Genomic DNA, 6,962 nt, shown 5'->3' with positions numbered 1-6,962 from the left:
TCTTCTAAATCACAGCTCCTATGGTCACCATAAGGAACTAAGTTGAACTAATTTAACTACCCAACTCATTCACTTGGGTATCAATTACTTCATTATTTTGATTTGCATTCTTTGGAGATTTCGGCACCCATTGCTACCTCATTTCCTTTTTTATATGGTTAGCTTTATCTTTCTTTTCATCTTTAATTCTACCTATGTTCGTATAGTTCTTGGAAAGATGACCAAGTTCTATAGAGATAAGATATCTTTTTGTTGTATCTCTTTTCCTCATATGATTTTTCACAAAGTTTGCTCCAATTTTCCCAAATTCTCCACAGTAGTGACATCTACAACATGTAGTATAATCCCATTCAAATATTGCTTTCACAATTTTTTCTACTAGGTTCCACTACTTGGTTTTGCACTCTAAAGATTTGTGTCCTTGTTTCTTGCAATTGTGACATGTACCTTCAAACATTGGTTTCTTTTTACATTCACTTTCTCTATGACCATGCTTATTGCAAATGTACCATTTTCCATTTAATTTTTCTTTACCATTACTCCAACATTTTTTTAATTTATGACCTATCTTACCATAGTGATTGCAAGTAGGTCTTTAATTCTTTTGAGCTCCTTGCTAATATGATTCACCTTCTTTTGTGTATCCTATTGCAACTTTTTCTTTTTGTTTGTTCAAACTTTTTTCATTTAATTGATTTTTTCTTTCCTAAGATTTCATCATTCTTTCATAGGTGTGCTTTTCAATGTTGAGATCATTCTAGAGTCTTTCATTCTCTAATCTTAGATTCATCAGTTGTTCATTTCCATTGGTGAGTTGATCAATAAAGTCTTCTTTTTGAAGGAATAGTTACTAGATTTCATTTTTCTTTTCTTTTATTTTTCTTTGGCTTTGTCTTTTCTTTCATCACGTCACATAATTTGACTAATTAAATTTCTTTCTCTTTCCAACTTTCTAACTTCTTCTTCAAGATTGAAATTCTTTTCTAATAGATCTTTGATTTCTTCATCGACTTCATCTGAATTTCTTTCAAGATAAACATCTTCACTTTTTTCTTTAGTGTAAAGATTACCATTCATTTGTACTACAAGGTTTTCCCTTCTTTTCAATGATTGAGATAGTTGCTCCTTTTCTTTCTTTAGTTTCCCAATAGCCCATTCTATATCTAACTTTCTATTTTCAATAGCCTTATCTATCCTATATAACTCCATTCCCTCTCATCTTTTCTTAGGTTGTTAAACTTCTAATGTGAGAACCAACTGAGCTCTCATACCAATTGTTCGAAATATAAGGTAGGAAAGGTTATTGAGAGGACAGGAGTGAACTAGGAACCTATAAATCTTTATCTCACTTCACCAATTAATCCTTCATATAATATTTTGATCTAATTTCATGCATGAAAGAATGAAAGAAAATAAAAATTCATAATAATTTGACACAAGATATTGTGACCTAGAAATCTTCCAATTAGAAAGTAAAACTAAGGTAGGGATGATACCCACAAGCTTTAGTACTACAATATAAAGTTAACCTACTAAGGCTTACAATTGACCACTTTTGGTGATCTTCCCTATTAGGAGCAATAAGGACAATGAGGTCCACCTTGTTAAAAGGATTTACAAACATATAATGAAGTATGCACTTGGTTAAGAGATTTAGCAAAGACTGTTAAGTCTACCCTATTAAAGGATTTGGTTGATGAACCTATTAGGATGAACCACTAGTTGATCTTTGATCTGTAACTCTAATTTGTCTATTGAGATTCTTTGTATTACAATGATCACCTGATTGTGATAGATAAAAATCCTTTGTCCCTTATTCTAATTTTAGCCTTCTTTAATTCACACTCCTATCTATTATATTCTCTTCACTTACTTAGATATAATTCATTAGATATATACCACTCCAAATCATAACTTACTAGTTTTCGGTAAATACCAATTTCATCATAATTCACAAAGTCCTCCCAATAGTTGTACCTTGGGTTTTGAAGACAAAATAGGGTATGTTATAATACACTACGAACACTATCAATCTTTGAAAATTTTTGGCACTCTATTGAACTTGAAGCTCGGTCCATACAAATCACTTCCAAGTTTCTTGAACTCAATCAACACTATGTGACTCAATGAACTCTAACAAACTTGGTAGCAACTAGATCACTAGGTTGACACTACATGACTCAGTCAACACTAGATCCACTTCATTAACCTTGTGACTTTGGTAGACACTATTGGACTTGGTTAACACTAAAGAGCTCTATTAACACTACAATCTTCTTCACTTCTATTGACGAGCTCGATATCCTCTACTACACTAGGTTTGTTAGAAACAATAATCCACCAAGATAACTAAGAGGAGGGGGGTGAATCAATTATCCAATAATTAAAACATTTATCTTCTTTTGTAACGCCCCACCAAGGGATCCAAAATAATTAACCTAAATTTTTACTAAGTTTGCCAAACAAATTTTTTTTTATAAACATGAAAGATAAGCCATTCATGTATCAAACACATAGTAGCAGAAGCAATAACACACATTCAACTAAAAGCATACATAAGCATACATAATAGGTTATATTCCTTAAGCATCCCAAGATGTTGAGTCACATTTAATCTAACAACTACCACATCCACATGAAAGAATAATGAAAAATCCAATGTCCATAATATATATTTTGTCTGAATGCCCCTTGGCAAATTAAACTTGGAATGCTCAATCATCCACTGTATATGTCACATGGTATGAAAAGATTAAAAGATTATACATATATAAACATAAAGATACATCATTCACATCAATCCATGATACAAGTGCAATAAAGTAAATGAAACCATTAATATACATGATATATCCATCCATCAATAAAGATATAAAAACCATCATAAAAGATAACCATCTATCATAAAACACATCTAATCTAAGTGTGCAGTTCCTCCCAACCATCATGGGCCCTAGTCATCTCCCACGCGTAACATCTCAAGCAACCAAAGAGATCATCGGCATTATCATAGTAGGGATGACACTCTTAAAACATACTACAACATATGCATAAATAAATCTAACATAAAAGAATAAAGCATAAGATGATATACAAAGCAAATAACATCATCTATCACATGCTAATCATCAATATAAAGAAATATGTCAGTAATTACATCCATCATAATGATCCAAGAACAAAATGAAGGTAAATGCCAACAGAGATAGCAATGGAGGAGATAGTCTTAAGTCTCAAATAGGATATCTAGTCACATAACACAAATACTCTTTTAAATCTGGGAATCCTAAAAGTATGCTAACTCAAAGGTTCCAACACACATATCGAAATCTACACCCATAGGCACCACAAAGACATGTAGGAAAGCTACTATGTAAGCGAGAAAGTTTCATTGCATGAATCATTCTAGAGTTACTCTAGTAGTCTCTCAATAGACCTCGATCCCCTACTGATCCCTATGTAGCCACTAGTATCCTCTTGTACTGACAAGGCATACTATAGAATGCAAGGTTACAACCAAACATTCTCTCTACTCCCATCCTAGTCTGTACTAGCACTCGAGGCATGGGTGAGAACATACAATTATCTTATTAGGTTCATTTTAATCCCCATTTAGTGTCAATGTTTTCAATTATTAATACAACTTACAATGAGTTACCCTAGAAGCCACTTAGGGCCTCAGCCCCCATTGCAAGCCACTTCCTAACACTACAAGTAGATAACCTAAGTTAATTTCATGGAATCATAAATCACAAAATCACCACAGTCCTATACAAGAGACTGTAAAAAAAAAATATCAAAAGATAATCCAAAATAAGAGCATTAAATCTCCATGAGCAACTGAAAAGCATCCATTGATAATCATGACCACAACAGTTCTCTATTGGCAACTGAAGGCATCAATGAATATCACAATATCCATCGGTCCTCATCAAGAAACCATATAGTATCTCAAAATAAATCATAATATGCATTGGTTCTTAACAAGAAACCATAAATTATCTCAAAGTAATACTGATCAAAGACACCAAAATGGTCAAGTCAAACATGTCACAACATGAAATCATCAAGATTAAAAAAAAACACTTCAATCCCATCAAGGCGACTAGAAAGTAATCCAAGTATAACTGATTGATGACTCAAAAATGATTAGGTCAAGTGTCTCATACACTTACATCTCAGATTCACACAAGAAGATTGATGAGCATCAATGAATAGTAAATACAACATCTCATAGAGCATACCATCACATAACCATGGTTGGGTTGCAAAAAGAATCTAGACTAACATCAACATGACATTGCAAACACATAACCCCCAAGCCTCTGGTAGACATCCTATAACTGGCCAACAATCTAGTCAACCCCAAAACCCCAGAACACAAACACCCACACACATGCAATATGGAGTTAGTATCCATAAGTAAACACATATGATATTAAACCATCAAACTAATTATCATCAATAATTGAAATCACTAAATAATCATCATGCATACATGAAATATAAAGTACCACATGATCTCATCATATAATAAACTAAAATTTGAAACAATCATATCAATTTAAACTCCATTGCATAACTTAATGATCAATTAAATTTAATTAATTCTATAATTAATTAACATAACTTTATTAATAACTCAATGATTATCAAATTCACTAAGGTTCTTATTTTCAAACAAAGACTAGCATGTGTCTATATCGAGTATAATGATTATTAGGGTTTTTTATCAAGTGTGAAAGCTCTCTTTAACCCTATAGATATCCTGTACATATAACTGCATAAATTAAGGTTCAACCCCAAAAATATTTAAAGTCCTCCTTCCTAAAATCAACTAAGGTTATATGTTGAATAACTTAAATCATTAAGAGTAATAATCTCTCAATGATTTAATTCCAATTTTATTACAAATCATCATCATCATGATAAATTGGAATAACTTCCATTAAATATTACTCTGATTTTATTATAGTCATTATCATCATTTTTAAGGTAAATCCAAATTCCACTAAATATACTCGTACATTAACAAATCTTAATTAAGCTTTTCTAGAAGTTTGTAATTCTAACTAGGAAATAAATTTTCTAATTACCTATTAATCATTCATAACTCCCATTTCCAATTTAAAGTGTATTTCAGGTAAAGGGATACTTGGTTCACCATACCTATTCTTATTTTAAATGGTGGATGCAATTACCGATAATCGATTTGAATAGAAATCAAAGGTAATTTCTTATTCAAATTAGTAGAGTAATACCTTTCAATAAATAATTTACAATTTCATTCAAATCAAACCCCAAACATGGATAGCATAAAGAACAAGATTCAAATACATATTTTAGTTTTCTTTTGCAATCATACAGTTAAGCCAAATATGCGGTTTTAGTTTTCATTTCAAGTATTCTTCAAGAGTATAAGATTCTTTGTTTAATCTAAAAGTCAACCCATTATCTCTTTGAATGAAACATAGAATTATTCCTTCATTATTTTTATAAAAAAATTTAAAATAATCAGAAGATAATTATTTACTTATTTAAATCATTAAACTAATTCCTGTTGACTTTTAATCAAATCATTCACATTTTTTTACTAAAATCAATTCTACTTATAATTGAATATAACCCCCTCAAATAATTAAAAGATAATTAACCATCTATCACATAGAACTACCCCCATTATATGTTAGCTCAACTTCCCCAAAATATACCAAAGGATAAAAATTTAACAATAATAATTAAAAGCTTCAATTAATCTAATTCCCTTATTAATTAATTTTAATTAATTCATATTAATTTAATTAATTAATAATAACTACCAATATTAATGAATCTAAAAATATTATTTAACCATATTCATCATCAATTAAAAACTCCATTGCAATATTAATTATCAATTAAATATAATTAAGTCTACAATTAACTAAATTAATTAATAACTTTATTAATATCCCTTTCTTTTAATAATAATTAAAAAATTATTATTAATTTAATAATTCATATTTGTCAATAACTATAAAACATTAACAATAATATATATTAAATAACATAAAAACATGTATTAATGTTAATTAATAAACACATATATTAATTAATAAAAATTATTATTAAAAACTATATTAAAAATCTAAAACTTAACATAATCTGAATTGTACCTATGATTCATTATACTCTACTGCACTTTCAATTTAATTAAAAACATATTATTCAAAAAAGAAAATAAATAAAATCACAACTTCACCACATATGAAGGAGGAGGTAGGTTAAAATTTGCAAGCAATTTAAATCATTGGGTAGCTCATTATAAAGGTTGTGCGGCCCGCGTACATAGTCACCGTAGTTGAGTACACTATAGTCATAGTGTCGACATGGATGGAAGCCGCCAGACAGGGAAGAGGTAAGTGGGAATGAAAAGGATGGGAGTGTGGCGGGTTTAAATCTTGTCCACGCCAATCATATTTATCATTTATTTTATTTAACTTTTATGTATGTATGTATGTATGTATGTATATTATATGTATGTATACATATATATGTATACATGTATATATAATAAATGTATATACATATATATATATATACATATATATATATATATATATTATATATATATATATTTACATATATATTATATATATGTATGTACATATATATATATGTATATATATACATATATACACATATATATACATATATAATATATACATACATATATATATACATATAATATATATATAATATATGTATATATATATACATATATGTATGTATATACAAAAATGTATATATATACATACATACATATACATACATATATACGCATACATATATATATATATATATATATATACAACATTTTATTTATTAACATTTTCTCAATAAAATTTTTACATAAACAAAGTCCCTCCCTGATATAATAATAATTTATTTTGGTATATATCATTTCTAAATATAACCTAATA

The sequence above is a fragment of the Cupressus sempervirens genome, chromosome 5 (genome assembly GCF_028749045.1).
Source record: "Cupressus sempervirens isolate cs-2001-9-10 chromosome 5, ASM2874904v1, whole genome shotgun sequence".
In the NCBI taxonomy this organism is placed as follows: Eukaryota; Viridiplantae; Streptophyta; class Pinopsida; order Cupressales; family Cupressaceae; genus Cupressus; species Cupressus sempervirens.
The sequence above is the reverse complement of the archived record's forward strand: the minus strand, read 5'-3'. Positions refer to the sequence as shown.